General features: G+C 36.3%; 1 protein-coding gene across 1 annotated transcript in view; it reads left to right on the top strand.

The window, feature by feature from the left end:
* The window catches only part of ANO3 (anoctamin 3), a 1,465,374-nt gene that overhangs the window by 339,513 nt on the left and 1,106,779 nt on the right, over positions 1 to 19,082 (top strand). The gene's annotated exons all lie outside the window — the stretch shown is intronic.

The raw sequence follows: 19,082 nt of genomic DNA, 5'->3' as shown, positions 1-19,082 counted from the left end.
TATTTGGCAGAAAAGGAACCAAACAGTACCGACATTTTGAAGACCAACATGTTGGATACATATTATCCAAATCGAAGCAGTCACCTTGAGAATGTTTGTCTATATGAGGTTCTCCAAAATTATATATTCAAGAGGAACATCAAAGAAGATATTGAGAAAGGAGTGTTTGCTGTAATTGGAAGTGAGGGATGCCTGGTCAAGCAAAGAAAATGCCAATTAGTAAACCATCGAAAATTGAGTGGTGAATCTCCAGAAAAAAAGGAGTTTTTTTATTTAGCACTTTTGCAACTTTTCAAGCCTTGGCGTGCAGAAGAGGAACTGCTTGGAGATTTCCTCTGTTACGAAGACTCTTTCAATGCAGCCAAGGAGTCCATAGAATGTCCTGCTTTTTCTAAATATCAAGAAATGCTAACTTTGGAAATTGAGCAGGAAGCAACGATTGCAGCCGAGATTGCCAGAGACAGTTCTCAGGACAGTCAGAGTTCTGTTTCATTGAGTCAAGATCCACTTGGAGGACCTATTATCGAAAATGAAGCTGCCACTGCTATGAATGAAGTAGAAAGAGCCATGGCACATGCTCAGGAGGATTCAGTTAACTTAGAAGACTTGGAAAAACAACTCAACGTTGAGCAGAGGAAAATATATGATGAAGTTACCACGGAAATTGAGCACGGATTAAGTCATGAGAAGAACAAATGCTCATGTACATCGTTGAAGCCTGTCCGACTGTACGTGAGTGGAGAAGCGGGAACTGGAAAAAGTTTCCTCATTAAAGCAATCTCTTGTTATTTGCAGGAAAGGACTGAGTCATCGCTGTCTTGTGTTGTCACCGCTCCTACTGGACTGGCAGCACATAACATTAAAGGTATTACTTTGCATCGTCTACTGATGCTGCCGGTGGAGCATGACAACAAATTACAATACAACAAGTTATCTGGAGATGCTTGCTGTGAAGTGTCAAGAGTCTTGAGGAAAATGAAACTACTTATCATTGACGAAGTAAGCATGGTTTCCAATGTCATGCTTGCCTTTGTGCATTTGAGAATGCAAGAAGTACTTAAAACTGAATATGATGTGTTATTTGGTGGGAAACACATCATTGTTTTCGGAGATCTTCTGCAGCTGACACCAGTAAAAGGTCAACCTGTGTTCAAAATACTCACGCATGAAGATACCAGGAAGTGCCTAGGGAGCATTGGCAACGTCAATATATGGTTAAACTTCAATTATGCAGAACTGCATCAAAATATGCGTCAGGCAAAGGATGAAGATTACAAGAATATTCTACAAGATATTAGAATTGGAAAAGTGACTGAGCATGGGAAAGAAGCTTTAAATGCACGATTACTGTCAAATTTATATCCCAAACAAGAGATTGTGCCTGAGAATATTTTTCAGAAAATTACTGAGAAGAAATCCGGGATATGTCTCATGCCAACTCTTGCAGAATGTGCCATCTTCAACAACAAAATGTTGAATTTAGAAAAGCAAGAGATTGTGAAACTTGAAGCTATCGACAAATTAGAGCATATGGGATCAACAATTATTTTGTCAGACAATTTGAAATCAAAATTGGATTCATTAGAGAAGACTATATCTAAAACAGCGGGTTTTGAAAAGACTTTGAATGTGTGTTTAAATTGCCGAATTATTTTGAGAAGGAATTTACATGTAGAAAGAGGTCTGGTAAATGGATCAATGGGTAATGTTGTTGATTTTGAGAAATACAGAAATAGAGATGGAATAGAATTTTTAAAAATTAAATTTGATGGCATTGAGGAAGTACAGCAAATTGGTCGTTGTTCTGCTAGGTTTTTGCTTGTTAAAGATTTATATGTTCGCCGTAAACAGTTTCCTGTTTGCTTGGCATATGCGGTGACAATCCATAAATCGCAAGGTTTAAGTGTAGACTGTGCATTGGTGAATATTGGCAGTTCTGTGTTCAAGGAGGGTATGGCATATGTGGCATTGTCACGAGTTAGAACTTTATCGGGATTGTACTTAATTGACTGTGATGTAACAAACATTTGTGCGGATCTAGATTGTGTTAAGGAATACAATAGGTTAAGAAGAGAGTATGCGCCACATTTGCCTCAATATCCTTTGTTTGAGAAACGTGTGGTAGGCCGCAAGCGTAGAAATAGCAGTAATAGTAGGGAGGTTGTTGCAAAAAGACTAAAAGTCAATGAACCGAAAATTGTTAGCAGAAAGAAAGTGGATTCTGTTGAAGATGTTGTCGGTTTTCAATTTGAAAACAGTTCTGGTGTCAACTGCTATGCAAATGTAGTGGTTAATGTTCTCTTTTCACTAGAGAGTTTAAAAGAACAGATTCTGTTGAATTCTGAACAAATTTTATGCTGTTTGTTGAATTCTGTTTTCGAGAAATGTAGCACTGATCGAACAAAAGTAGAAAGTGTGTCTGAAGTTCGTTATCTGTTAGATGAATGTTCAGGTCAAACAGACTTCTCTGAAAATAATCAGCAAGATTGTCAGGAGTTTTTAATGTATATGCTTGATATATTGCAAGTTGAGGGTGTAGATGTAGATCACCTGTTTGGGCTTTCTTATCAATGGCAGCATGACTGCGAGAATTGTAGGGTATCAAGTACTACTAGTGTAGACTCAGAAAGATTTATATATTTAACTTTGCCAGACAGTAAATCAGTCTCCTTTAATAAGCTAGTAAATGCAGCGGATCACAACATGGAGTGTAGCCAATGTAAATCTGAAATGATGTCAACATTACTTATACGTAGATATGGACAGTATGTCATTTTAATGATGCAACGATGTAGGCCTGATGGATCAAAATTGTCAACTTTAATAAAAAAATTTGTGGCTTCTCAGCTTTCAATATCAGGAAGGACTTTTGTAACTGTAGCAATTATCTATCACGATGGTCCTTCAACAACTTCAGGACATTATACAGCTTATTTAAAGTCTCGAAACGGCTGGTCATTCTGCAATGATTCCGTTGTAAGTTTCAAAAAAAAATTGCCGTTTGACCTTAAAAATTCTTACCTGGTGTTTTTAAAACCAAAATTTTAAAGAAAGAATCTTGAGATTTCCTGTGAAGAATTGGAAAAGGTTCATCAAGTTGAGGGAATGTAAGTCTGCAATGCTGTCTAGATTATTGGTCCAAAACTTTTAATTATAATGTTATTTTGTAAAATCCGACTATATAAACCTGATGCAAGTAAGTCTGCTTCATAGTAAGCAGTATCAGTGTCATAGGAAAAGGAGAACATGAGTGACAAAGAAGAGTAAGATATTAGTAGTCCAGGATTGTGAAAATAATCTCAAATGTTTTCTTTTTGCAAGTTGCGAAAATAGAAAATGTCGGGATTTGATTGGAAGAATTACAAGACTTGCGAATCGCGGCAACATGATTTGGCCTAGTGGAAACATGTGATAGAATGAGAGAAGTCTTTTTTTCTATGTAACATATTTTTCGTATCGATGGAGGTTTTCTTTCAGAAAGTGGCGGGCTGAAAATATTTATAGCACAACAGAGTGGATGCTGTTCATAGGAGATCCTTCGACGTCATTGAAAGTAAGTTAATTTTAAGGAGTTTTGAAATCAGATTTCTTAGGTTGTATGGGTTTTTTAAACACAGTCATTTTGATTGTGTTTTTTTTTCCCCGCTGTTACATGATGAATATCTTCAAGTCACTGATTTAAGTGAAATTTGATACATTCTGAGAACAGCAAAAATAAACCATTTAACATGTATAATTAATGTTATGCTTTTTGTACTTATGATATACATTTAGAAATGTGAGGTAGATATGGAGAAGCTGAGTTTTCTGTAAGTGTCAATTTTAATGCTTACAGTGCTGTACTTCTGGGTACTGTTTTTTTTTTAAAAAAAAGAAATAGGCCTCACCTCAAAGAAAGCTCTTGAAAGTACACATCTTATTTGCATCCTAAAACAATCATTTAAAATGTTAGACACAATTTTATGATGGATTTACATCTCTTTTGCGCTGTTATTGCATCACTATTGTGAGACATAAGCAATGCAAAAAAAGCACCATGTTCCAAAATAGGCCTCAGTTCATCAACATCAAGATACAGTTTCTTTAAAATATATATATTTAGGATTGTGTAGGGGACGTAGAGAAGCAGAGACTTCTGTAAATGTCCAAGTTGTTGAAAAACTGTTTGTTCTTGAACCTTTTCCCTTGTCTTTTCTAATTTTTAAATACATGTTTTAATATTTTTGGAAATGTTTGTTTTCTGTTTTACAGATTGAAAGTATGAAAAAATATTTTAAAAAGGTAACAAGAATTATAAGGTACATGTTTTCTACTCTTTTTACCCGCAATGCACTGCTGATGATGTCTCTGACACTATCTCTGGTTTACTCTCTATAGCTGTCTTTCTTTTTACATTATTCTCTGTTTACTTCCCTTATACTAACTCTTCTTTTTTTTAAAAAAATATTTTTTTGGTTCGCTTACAGTTCGCGAACCGGTCAGCGAACTTGAAGCGAACCAAAAGAAATAGAGCTTGCCAGAGTGATAAACATTCTAGCAATTTTATTTGAAAGGGGGGGTAGTTCTGAAAAGAACTTTTTTTTTTTGTTTTTGTTGTTTTATTTATTTATTTTTTTTTTCTGAACATTTTTTGATTTTTTTGTATTTTTAGAACAGTTTTATGTTTTTTTGTGTTTTTTATGGAGGGGAAACAACAAAAAAACAGGCATTGAAAACGGCTCAACAGGAGCAAAAAAAAAATTACTGCTTGGGTGCATTAGGGCACTTATGGTTTTCGAACACCATATTAATCAAGTTGACGCTCATGTTCCCATACGACAACATAGCACCACAATATATACAAGTAAACCTCATATGTCTAAAATTGGGTTGAATGTTTGGCACAGTTTCCTGTGCCTCTCTTCCTGACAAAGACATTGATGAGGTAGATCTGGCCACAGGAGTTGTCGGGGGATTGTCTTGTAGGTCCCTTAACTCAGCCCGGCTGTAGTTCAAGGGATGCCACCTGGTCATATGTCGATGCATAGTATAGTTCCCCATACTATATTTCTTCTCTGTGCCTCTTGACAATCTGTAATCACAGATGAGGCAGGTGGCATATTTCGCGTTCACCTTCTTCTCCCCTGGAGGGATGGAAAAAAACTGCCAGATGAAACTGGTTTTTCTCTTAGAAACACGGGGCAACTCCGTGATAAATTGTTGTTGATCTGTATCCTCTTCTTCTTCTTCCTCCTCTTCCTCTTCTCTGTTGGAGGTAAATTGACTGGGTGGTCCTCTCTTCTTATGAGGAGGTGGAGGTGGTGGTGGGGGTGCACCAGCTGCAGCAAGTATGGAAGCCATTGTTGAACTCCAGGTAAATGGTCTTTCTCTCACCAAGATGAAAGTCAGAGTGAGGAAAGAAGGAGGGGTTTACATGATTTGGGAAAAGCAAAAGTTCTGAACCAATGAAAAGTGTTATTTTTAGGTCACATGACCTAGTCATACATCATTTGGAAACCAAAAGTGAAATGAACCAATGAAAAGTTTGATAAACAAGTCACATGACCTGTTCCGCTTACGTTACGCGGTCCGCGCCGCGTCTCGGATCGCTTCCGGTTAGCGGTCCGGAGCACTTCCGGGAGCGCTAACGCAGCGCGTCATTAGACGCATTACGCGACAACGTGATACGTCGCGCTTCCGCGACGCGTCACAGTTCCGCTAACGTAACGTTGACCGGTTCGCGGACTAGGTCGCGGCATGAAGATGAGCTAACGGAAAGCTTCCCGGTTCGCGAACTAGAAGCGAAGAAAAAAAAATATTAAAAAAAAAATTATCAATAAACATCTAAAATATATTTTAAGATTTAAAGAAGAATACATTTTACAGCTACAGATGTTAGCTTTTAAAAAACCAATGAAATTCACAGAAAAAACCATAGGTTATAGACCATATATAGTTAGGAATTTGCATTTACAAAACCTTGAAAATTCAGTGAAAAAACCATAGGTTATAGACCATATATAGTTAGGGATTTGCATTTACAAAACCTTATTTTACTCGCATAAAACCATTGAAATTCCATATATAGTTAGTTGCGCTAACTATATATCGCGCACCCGCAATCCACTGCTGATGATGTCACATATTACATCATTCATGACATGGTCAGTGACATCACTGATGACATCACTGATGACATCTCAAATGACATCACTGATGACATCTCAAATGACATCACTGATGACATCACTGATGACATCTCATTTGACATTACTGATCACATCACTGATGATATCATTCATGTGATAATACGATGAACCTCTTCAGACTCTAATATAACCTTAGATACAATCAGTGTAAACAGACACTCACAGACTGTCACTCATCCATGGAGTTACTCACACACCTAGTCAGTCATGCAAAGAATCAATCGCACCTCCATTTCCTCAACTATACAGTTATACAAACTTTACTTATTCATACATATACTAACACATATTTACTCTCTTATACAATCCCTGATACAAGTTCACAATGATCCATACAGCCACTCACACATTCACTGGCTCTTATGCACAGTTATTTATATATGTCAACTCTCACATGTACTGTGTTTTACATATGTACTTACTTTGACATGTAGCACTGAGATATCCATTCACTCACCAATACACTCATGCACACAGTCAACCGCCCATACAGCTGTTTCCACATGCACTTTTGAAACCATACATCTAGTGAATCAACTGCTCACACATCTATGCACAGAGTCATACACGTCCCAGCCACCCACACACACACTCAGACTCCCATACAAATACTTGGGCAACCAATCAATAACCCATATAGTTACTCATATAGCTACTTATCAACACATGCAATAGTTTACAGAACAACAGACATAATGATGCACAAATTAAGACAGTTTAGTCACTAACCCATGCACTCAGTGAGACACATTTAATCACTCACTCATACAGTCAGTCATGCACCTACTAAATCCTTCATCCAGACACTTATACATCCACTCATTCTTCAATATGTAAGACATATTTTAACTTTACAGAAACATACAGTCACTGGATGTTGTCATCAGTGATGTCATCAGTGATGTCATTTGAGATGTCATCAGTGATGTCATCAGTGATGTCACTGACCATGTCATGAATGATGTAATATGTGACATCATCAGCAGTGGATTGCGGGTGCGCGATATATAGTTAGCGCAACTAACTATATATGGAATTTCAATGGTTTTATGCGAGTAAAATAAGGTTTTGTAAATGCAAATCCCTAACTATATATGGTCTATAACCTATGGTTTTTTCACTGAATTTTCAAGGTTTTGTAAATGCAAATTCCTAACTATATATGGTCTATAACCTATGGTTTTTTCTGTGAATATATATATATATATATATATATATATATATATATATATATATATATATATATATATATATATATATATATATATATATATATATATATAAAAATGTACCACTGTGCAGGTAAACAGGAAGTTTCCAGTTATTCCTGTCAATAACCACTGGTCGTCTTCCCAGGTTCATACATACAGAGCAACTATGGGTTTGCTCGGAGCAAAAAAACACCAAACCAAAAGTAATGTCACTGACAGCTTTGCCAAATAAGATAGCACACGAAAAGTAAACAAGGCGGTGCTATGTGCACCCTTCCCAGACTGGAACCAGAGTTCTCTGCCACAAGTGTTTGCTAACACAGAAGCGATTATATCGGCAAACTAGTTGAGGCTCGAGTGCATGCGTGTCACTTCCTGTTACAAGTAATTATGAAAGTTGTAGTTCACTCCTATCTGAAATGTTTCTGCTGTGCATTGGCAGTGTTCAATCCAATTGAGGGAGTGACCCCTGATGGGGTTTGACACTATGCATATAAGTTGTGAACATTAGTAAACTTTCACTGTGCTTGCCAACCATGAACCTCCATATATTCTGCTGTTCATATTTTGACCTAGCGAGCTGTGCCATATAGGTACCTACAATTTTCTTGTGTGATGGTGACTTTTCTGATGAAAGGGTTGATCTGCTGAAACGCGTATAGATAGATGACACAGAATAACTGACAATTGTTGCAAACCTAAGGGTTACAGGTATGATTGACGGTGTGAATGATGTGTTCAAGAAGTGAGTATGATAATGCTCCTCTAACCTAATTGTTGACTTTGTAAGTAGTAATACATTTGATTACAATGATGAAAATGTTACTAATTGTATGCTTTTAATTAATTTTTTTAATGTAGTTTGTTAATAAAAAAAGTTGACTTCACCGTAGAGTTACTCTTCTCTTGTGCCTTATAAAGTAGATAGGAAACAAGTCTGTAATTTGTTAGTTACCAGGATTACTGTAAAATATTGTTATTTTTTCTGCCCTTGGAACATCCACATTAAGCAGGGAGTCCCCTTTATCACACTATTTAACCCGATCAGCTATGGCATGACATCTGACCGTCTAATCCAGTTATAATCTGCCAATGCTGAATAGAAGATGCGGGTTGTGCCATCACAACTTCTGATCTGCAAGTAAGTCTTTACCTCAACCAAAGCAAAGGATTGAGACGTGCTCCAAGAAAACACTTTTGAACTGAGTTGCACATCTAATCTTGTGTTTGTAACAGTAAAATAATGTGCTCTATTCATGCATCAGCCACAGAATATTGGTGACTGAAGATACCAGGGTCATGGGGAAAAAATCTTGGAAAAGGAGTGAATCTCTTGCTGAGATCACCTCCAGGGATGCAAAACTGTATTTGCTAGTCTAAGTAAGTTGTATAGTATTCAGTTATGTGTGATTAAAGTGCTTGCTTTTATAGACCGACATTCACTGGGTTAGACGTTACGTTATTGTGTCTATTGGTTGTTGAGTTATTAGGAGCTCTTTCACCCCCAGCTACCTCCCTGAAACTGCTTGCCATAAGTATCCAAAGAGTCAAGTGTGGACAGGGTTGTACTTTACCTAATTTGCAGAGCCATAGTAGGATAGACACCAGTGTCAAACTACCTCAACCACCATGGTTGGTGTCCTGAAGCGAATCTCTGACAGAATATCGAGTGACAGGATATCGACACTCAAAATATCGATGTTGGAATATCGAAGGCAAGTATATCGACACCCTATCTACAACATGGTAAGTACAAAAATATCAAAAATAAAATATCGATGTTAAAAATATCGTAAGTAAATAAATCGTTTTTTTTATTATTAAAAAAAGAAATATAAAGTAAATAATACTTTTATATAATTTAAACTTATGTAAAAATATTTTAGAATGTTTAAAATGATTAAATTATACATATTTAATGTTAAAAATGTAATTAAAATTAAACGTACAATATGTAATATATATTTAATTAATTATAATATTAATTATTTTTTTAATTATTTTAAAAATAATAACAAACACTATAAATTACAAATACATCAACACTCATAAAATAATAACATAAATAATAATAAATATTTATATTTAATACATAAAAACAATGAAATATACTTTCATTATTTAAAAAATTATTTAAACACAACATTATGTAACATAATAAATATATTATAAAATACATAAATAATTATAAATTATATTGGATAGCATAAGGCTAAAAATTACTATTCAAACTCCATAGGGTGCAACAGTAGGGAAAGTGTTAGATAGCAAATAGGTAAAAATTACTATTCCCACTCCAATGAGTGCAACATTAGGGAACGCGTTGGATAGCGTAAGAGTAAAAATTACTATTCCAACTCCAAAGGATGCAACAGTAGGGAAAGCGTTGGATAGTGTAGGGGGTAAAATTACTATTCCCACTTCAGAGAGTACAACAGTAGGGAAAGCGTTGGATTGCGGGTGGGTAAAAATTACTATTCCCACTCCAGTGAGTGCAACAGTAGGGAAAGCATTGGATAGCGTACGGGTAAAAATTACTATTCCCACTCCAGTGGGTGCAACACTAGGGAAAGTGTTGTATAGCGGGTAGGTAAAAATGACTATTCACACTCCAATGAGTGCAACATTAGGGAAAGCGTTGGATAGCGTAAAGGTAAAAATTACTATTCCAACTCCAAAGGGTGCAACAGTAGGGAAAGCGTTGGATAGTGTAGGGGGTAAAATTACTATTCCTACTCCAGAGAGTGCAACAGTAGGGAAAGCGTTGGATAGCGGGTGGGTAAAAATGACTATTCCTACTACAGTGAGTGCAACAGTAGGGAAAGCGTTGGATAGCGTACAGGTAAAAATTACTATTCCAACTCCAGTGAGTGCAACAGTAGGGAAAGCGTTGGATAGCGTAAGGGTAAAAATTACTATTCCAACTCCAAAGGGTGCAACAGTAGGGAAAGCGTTGGATAGCGGGTGGATAAAAATTACTATTCCCACTCCAGTGAGTGAAACAGTAGGGAAAGCGTTGGATAGCGTACGGGTAAAAATTACTATTCCAACTCCAGTGAGTGCAACAGTAGGGAAAGCGTTGGATAGTGTAGAGGGTAAAATTACTATTCCCACTCCAGAGAGTGCAACAGTAGGGAAAGCGTTGGATAGCGGGTGGGTAAAAATTACTATTCCCACTCCAGTGAGTGCAACAGTAGGAAAAGCGTTAGATAGCGTATAGGTAAAAATTACTATTCCAACTCCAGTGAGTGCAACAGTAGGGAAAGCGTTGGATAGCATAAGGGTAAAAATTACTATTCCAACTCCAAAGTGTGCAACAGTAGGGAAAGCGTTGGATAGCGGGTGGGTAAAAATTACTATTCCCACTCCAGTGAGTGCAACAGTAGGGAAAGCGTTGGATAGCGAACGGGTGAAAATTACTATTCCAACTCCAAAGTGTGCAACAGTAGGGAAAGCGTTGGATAGCGGGTGGGTAAAAATTACTATTCCCACTCCAGTGAGTGCAACAGTAGGGAAAGCGTTGGATAGCGTAAAGGTAAAAAATTACTATTCCAACTCCAAAGGGTGCAACAGTAGGGAAAGCGTTGGATAGTGTAGGGAGTAAAATTACTATTCCCACTCCAGAGAGTGGAACAGTAGGGAAAGCGTTGGATAGCGGGTGGGTAAAAATTACCATTCCCACTCCAGTGAATGCATCAGTAGGGAAAGCGTTGGATAGCGTACGGGTAAAAATTACTATTCCCACTCCAGTGGGTGCAACAGTAGGAAAAGTGTTGGATAGTGTAGGGGTTAAAATTACTACTCCAACTCCAAAGGGTGCAACAGTAGGGAAAGCGTTTGATAGCGTACGGGTAAAAAGTACTATTCCCACTCCAGTGAGTTCAACAGTAGAGAAAGCGTTGGATAGCGTACGGGTAAAAATTACTATTCCCACTCCAGTGGGTGCAACAGTAGGGAAAGCGTTGGATAGCGGATAGGTACAAATGACTATTCCCACTCCAATGAGTGCAACAGTAGGGAATGCGTTGGATATTGTAGGGGGTAAAATTACTATTCCCACTCCAGAGAGTGCAACAGTAGGGAAAGCTTTGGATAGATTAGGAGGAAAAATTACTATTCCAACTCCAAAGGGTGCAACAGTAGTGAAAGCGTTTAATACCATAGATTTTTATTGTCACATACTTCTAAATAATGTTTATATTTGAAATAATGTATAATTAATTTTTCAAATACATCAACATCAATAAAAAACAATTCATGTTTAATAAAACCAATTACATTTCAATAATTTATTGACTATAAATTAACAACAAACACCAATACATAATTATTAAATATTAAATCACCAAATAATACATATTAAAGAATAATTTATTTATCATAACAATAAAATAATATTTAAATTTAAATCAATATTGAAAATAAAAAACATTATACAAATTAATATTTTTAGAAACAATAATGTTTAACAATTATTTATTTATTTCTTCTAGTTATTAAAAAATATTTACAACTTACAAAAAATACTTGACAATTAAAAAAATAATTATCTATTAAAATAAATAATTACCAAATATTATTTTTTTAATACATTAATTATCCATAACTAAAAATGTATAAATAATTACATATTTACAATAAAATTACTTTCCACCCAATACCCCTATAAACCCACAATACGCTCAGGAACTAAAATATAACATTTAATTAAAATTAACATTAATTACCAATTATATAATTAATTTATCAATTAAAATAATTAATTGCCAATTATTAATTAATTACAAAATAAATGATACATAATTTTTTTTTATTAATTGCAAATATCCCCCTCATTACAGTTTGCTCAACTCATGCAGAAGCTACGCGCAGAGATACCCCTTCGGGGCTGATTCAGGCGCGATACAAGACTATAAATAAAATAAATAAATTAAATTACTTCCCACCCTATTCCCCTATAAACCCACAACCCGCTCCAGTACTAAAACATAAATATTTACAACTTACAAAAAATACTTGACAATTAAAAAAATAATTATCTATTAAAATAAATAATTACCAAATATTATTTTTTTAATACATTAATTATCCATAACTAAAAATGTATAAATAATTAAATATTTACAATAAAATTACTTTCCACCCAATACCCCTATAAACCCACAATACGCTCAGGAACTAAAATATAACATTTAATTAAAATTAACATTAATTACCAATTATATAATTAATTTATCAATTAAAATAATTAATTGCCAATTAATAATTAATTACAAAATAAATTATACATAATTTTTTTTTTATTAATTGCAAATATCCCCCTCATTACAGTTTGCTCAACTCATGCAGAAGCTACGCGCAGAGATACCCCTTCGGGGCTGATTCAGGCGCGATACAAGACTATAAATAAAATAAATAAATTAAATTACTTCCCACCCTATTCCCCTATAAACCCACAACCCGCTCCAGTACTAAAACATAACATTTAATTAAAATTAACATTAATTACCAATTATATAATTAATTTATCAATTAAAATACTTAATTGCCAATTAATAATTAATTACAAAATAAATTATACATCAATATATATTTTATTAATTACAATTAAAATACTTCCCACCCTATTCCCCTATAAACCCACAACCCGCTCCAGTACTAAAACATAACATTTAATTAAAATTAACATTAATTACCAATTATATAATTCATCTATCAATTAAAATAATTAATTGCCAATTAATAATTAATTACAAAATAAATTATACATCAAAAAATATTTTATTAATTACAATTAAATTACTTCCCACCCTATTCCCCTATAAACCCACAGCCCGCTCCGATACTGAAACATAACATTTAATTAAAATTAACATTAATTACCAATTATATAATTAATTTATCAATTAAAATAACTAATTACCAATTAATAATTAATTACAAAATAAATTATACATAAAAAAATATGTTATTAATTACAACTATATTACTTCCCACCCTATTCCCCTATAAACCCACTACCCGTTCCGGTACTAAAACATATAATTTACTTATAAAAAAATGTATTAATATATAAAATGAATACACATATAATATTATTTATTTTAAATACTTAACTAAAACATATAACACATACATAATAAAAAACAAAAAAAAATACAAATATCGATATTAGTGTCATCGAAATTAGTTACATCGATATATATGTTATCGTTATTACTAACTTCGATATTACTTACATCGATATAAAGAATTTCGATATTACTTACCTTAGGGTCGATATTCTGTCCAACGATATTCTTGACATCGATATTCTGCACCTTCGATATTTCAAACACGATATTTTGGTAGGTCGAAATTTAAAACTCGAGATATTGACTGTGTACCGTCCTGTAGCCTCTGTTTGCCCTGTGTCCCCCCAATACATTAAAACTCTTTGTCTAGTTCTTAAGGTGCTGCACTGTCGATCATTGAACTACTTTACAAATCTGTTCGTCCCTTCTGGTCTAACCAGGTGACAATGGTCTGGGAACATCTGCCCCACTATCTGCCTAGCTAGTTGTAACAGGTTTGGTGGTAATATACTTCAGTTTTAGATAGCACCACTGTGGAACACCCTAACTCTGCTGTTGAGACTTGAGAACGAATTCTTAAAGTTATGGAAATCATTAAAAACTGAACTATTCTACTTTAGGTTTAGGATAGTCAAAACGTCTTCCATAAAGTCCTATTCAACTGATAGCCCTTGTGGGTTAGTGGCATTAAGCTGGCATGCCTCGTGACCTCATTCTCTCAGGGCTCTGGTTTTTAAGACTTTGCCTTCTTTTGGGATGAATTAATTGGTGGGAGTTCCCAGAATGTACCATATAATTGACTACACTGCTATTTAGATTTGCTTTGAATCCTTAAAGTTTATTAACCCCTTGCATGCTCATGATGAGCTCAGCTCGTCATGAGCTACAGTGCTCCGGTGCTCATATGGCCTTTAGAACGCTCGCACGCTGGGCTAATTCCCCTGCTGTGCTGAGCGTTCTAAAGAAACAGGTGCGGCTGTGACGAGCTCAGCTCGTCATGAGCACAGGAGCACTCTAGCTCATGACGAGCTGAGCTTGTCATGAGCATGGGAGCGCTGCGCGCGCCCCCCTCCCCCCAGCACAGCAGGGGAATGTGCCGAGCAGGGAAGGGGTTAAGAAAGTCTCAGCAGCTTCTCTTTGTGAATTAATCTAAAGTATAGTACTAGCTGCTTTAGTTTTCTGGAACTTTTCATCTGTAGTACATACTGGTGTTAATAGCACTTATCTCTTTATTTAGAAACTGACCATACATATTTGACAGGAGGATCTCTCATTTTACCATATTTTCGTAGCATAATGTTGAAATTGTATAAATGTACATCAGATTCCTCTTCTGCTGTTACATCACATATTACTCTGTTCATTAGGTTTTATGAAGCAGGCATGTTTATTCCGAGTATACCAGCATTTAGTTACTTTAACTTTTTATCCTGGACTAAAATATAGTCCCGCAATTGTTCATTATTATTATTATTATGCAATTTATTAAGTGCGCAAATACCCTTGGGTGTCTCTGCACTGTGGACGGGAGAGAATAGAACGGAGTCGAAACTGGTGAGTTATTGGTTGAATAACCAGGTTTTGAGTTGTTTACGGAAGGCAAGGAGAGAGGGGGCGTTTGTAATGTGAAGGGGAAGTGTGTTCCACAGTCTGGCGGTGGCGACTGTGAATCTTCTGTGGACCCTGGAAGATTTTTTTGTTCTGGGGACATTTATCAGGTTTGCTGCTGAGGAGCGTAGGAGTCTGGTTGGCTTGTACGGGCATAGTATTTCTTTTAGAAATTCAAGTCCTGTGTTGTTTACTGCCTTATAGGCGATACACAGGTCCTTGACCTTTAGATTGAATGTAGGTTTGAATTTGGGAGTATTGGTCAGGATCCTTGCTGCTGCATTTTGGACCATTTGCAGTTTCTTTAGTACTCTTTCCTGGGCGTTGAGAAAATGGGCATTACAATAGTCAACCTTGGACATGACTAGCGTGCTCATGAGAGTTCTCCCAGCGGTTGAAGGAAGGTAGGGCAGGAGTTTCTTTATCATTTTGATTGTGTAGAAAGCAGAGGTAAGAACCTTGTTTGCGTGTTGAAATATGATCATTTATCGTCAAAGTTGATACCTAAGTTTCTGACTTTTGTTACGGGGACTGGGGGTGAGCCTAGCTCTGCTGGCCATCAGGATGGAGACCAGCTGAGGGAGAAGTTGCCAAAGATCATTACCTTTTTTTTTTCAGAGTTTAATTTTGAGGCAATTGTTTGCCATCCATGTGCTTATTGCGAGCATTCCAGTTTGGAAATTTGCAGCGACTTTTGTCCGTCATTGTGGGTCTCTGTTACAAGTTGTACATCGTCGGCGTATGTAGTCATACGCATGCCATGAGACTTGATGACCCTCTACAAGTCAGACACATAATTGTTAAATAAGGTCGTACTCAGCGAGGAACCCTGAGGAACACCGTAAGGGAAAGTGAAGGGTGGGGATGTGAAGTTGCCTAGTGTTACTGATTGAGAACGGTTGGAGAGGAAGGATGTTAGGAGGGCTTTGGCGTTATTTTTAATACCTACGGGCAATAAGTGTGTTATGACCGACCGTGTCAAATGCTGCTGATAATGCTCATAATATCATGGAAACTAGGAGATGATGCCATAACATATAGTACCTAGCAGGGACTTGGTTTTACACTTAAGATGCTGGCTCTGAGTCTCTCATTGGTGTCACTCAAGCACTTAGTAGAAGTGTGCAGTGTCGAGACCCACAATCGCACTTCGAATGATGCAAAGATATTAATCAGTTTAAGAAAAATAAACATTTTGTAGTTGGAGCACTACTCATTCACTACAGTTATGTTCTTTTTGATAGCGTCTTCATAGGACTGGGCACCATTTAATAGTAGCACCTCATGACGTTTCCCTTATCTTATGTAATGAGAGTGCCAACCCTGATTGGCAAAGAACTTCCACAGGAAAAAGTTCCTGGTCATTTAATCTGATTATATTTGAACAAGGATTTTGTTCTCGCTTTTATTTTTGTTTTACCTCTATATTGTAGCATCTACTAGCCAGAAGTGTCCTCGTTTTTGGTATGATATAATCTTGAAAACGTGAAAAACAAAATAGGTATAAACACAAGTTTCAAATTTGCATTTTTTTATTAAAGGAATGATGCGCTGTGCCATCGTTTGTTCTTGCTTGTCTTTCTTTGCATGTTTATTGTGTCTTTTTCTCTAAAAGTGGGCTGGCAGTTTGGATAATTCTTGTTCTGCATATCACAACTGTCATTGGCAGAGACAGAGGGAGCAAGTTTTATCCCTTTTAAAACGAAATTATCGATAAAGATAAAGACGCTGGATTAAGTGCCTTCATTGCAGCACTCTTCAGTAATGCTAATAGAAGTCAGGAACGTCATTATAATGCACAGACTGTGCCTAATAGGAGCATCTTTGGGATCATATACTTATCTAAAATGTGATCTCATTAAGACTAGCATAATCTGCTGCTGTGGTACATTGCTCCAAGCACATTAAAAGGGTAATGTTTCCTAATATAACACCTTTACGTTTGCAGACTTGATCACGGCTCATAAATTAGGGTAGCGGTATGGTTAACCTTCTCTAGCTGCAAACTCTTGTCCTAAACCGCAAATAGATCTGCATCTCGGCTAATTGAGAGCTGTGGTAAAGAACATTTCCTTTATTTTTAGCCTTAATGATGGAAGACCGCTAGACGGAGCAAGCGTTTAGAAAATAAAAGGTTTTATCATTTAGTGACACTTCTAAAGCTGCATACAAGAAGATATTTATAATTCTTAGATTAGTAACAGCAGAAGATAGCAGGGCTCTATATCCCACAGCATATTCATAAATGATAGTCAATCAATATTTGGAGAAAAAAAATAATCACGACACAAAATTGCAATATAAAAAATAGAAAAGCAACACGTCATTCAATGTAACGTTGTACATTATGTGCGCATCTGGAAAAAAAAGTCAGTGCGTATGTCAGAAAGAAATACTTCTTTAAAGGAATACCATAAAAATAATGTGGTGGTTCATTTTTTTCTGACAAGCATTGTTCGAGATTACACATTCACACAATTGTGATTACTAGTTTTCTTGACTGTTGAATTCATCCATATGTAGAAATAATTAAACAGCAAATGGTTGTATTATCTGGAAAGTATTCAGATAAATAATTTTGTAGAAAAAGAATAATGATTGAGAGAATTACACCATCAGTCTGGAGAAAGGAGACTCAGAACACCTGGTGAGGATTCTAATTTCAATTGGGCCCATGTGAAATTTGAATGAAGCTGGTGTCATTCACATATTTTTGGGAATTTTAAGTTATGCTTGTTTCAACACATTCTCAAAATTATTCCATGTCGCCTAATTATGCTGCAGTTTGTGGTAAAATGATGGCACATGAGTGGCGACACAACGCAAGTTGCCAAAACTTAGTCTCTGTTGTTCATGGCAATTGTATATATTGTTTGCGCTGTTTTAGCTCGAACTGCATCTTTATGTGAAAAAATGACATGAGAACGCATTTGCGCTAAAATATATTGGTAAATGATGATTTGCTTTTCATGTAAATATGCATAACTTTGCGTAATTTTCACCAAAACAAATAATACAAATTTCTCGCACCTCTAATTTCCATCTCACACAGCACTTGCCCTATGGGATTCTGAGGGGCTATTGGTGCTGAATTATCAAGTGGGTGCATGCACCCTACACAGTGCCTAATCTTCCCTTTATCGTCATGGTTTCTTTCTTGCTCAGCCATCTACAGAAATATTGACTTGCTGATTGATATTGAACATTGATAGTTAAGTCTACTTTGTAGATATTTTGTCCTTGTGGTACTGTTGAGGTTTGGCTCTGATATGTGCTTTATCTGAAATGTCTCCACCCGCAACCCAAATTATTTCTCAGACGACAATTAAAAGTATATTACATTTTTCTTGCCTCGCAAGTGGCTAATGGGGTTAGAGATTAAGGCTCAGTCATATAAGGAGATTGAAGTAGAGCAATGGATTACCAGCACACAAAATAAATACACTCAAAGGAATAATGAGTGAATGGTCCAAACCAAGGGGCTGATTTAGAATGTGGTCGATGTTGGTCAAAACTAATTTGGGTATTTACATCTCTATGTTCTCCAGAGAGAGGGAACACAGAAACACAGCTTGCCCTGAGACCAAGATGACTCAGTGTTGCACAAATTCTGCCGCATCAGCAGGATATTTTGAGAGACTGGAGGTGTGACCTGCACCTGGAGTGGTAGCGGATCATATCACAAATGCTACGGAAATATCTGATGCAGATAATGAATCTCAAGAGACCTCAAGTCCACCAGGATTAGCCGTAAATTGCATGGTGGATGCTGCATCATAGGCCTATCAACACTGGGATCCCAAGACAAAGCTCACTCGCTAGCTCACATTACCAGTGATGTATCTCATTCTCCTTCTCTCGTGGTTTGTCCCCTAAATCTGGGATGCTGTGGCATAGAGCACCCCTCCAGCCCACCAGACCCAGTGGATGACACACAGTGGACTCCACCACAGACAATGTAGGGGAAGTACCTCCTTTTCTGAATCCTGGAGCCATACAAT

The sequence above is a fragment of the Lissotriton vulgaris genome, chromosome 2_2, assembly GCF_964263255.1.
Source record: "Lissotriton vulgaris chromosome 2_2, aLisVul1.2, whole genome shotgun sequence".
Taxonomy (NCBI): domain Eukaryota; kingdom Metazoa; phylum Chordata; class Amphibia; order Caudata; family Salamandridae; genus Lissotriton; species Lissotriton vulgaris.
The sequence above is the reverse complement of the archived record's forward strand: the minus strand, read 5'-3'. Positions and strand labels throughout refer to the sequence as shown.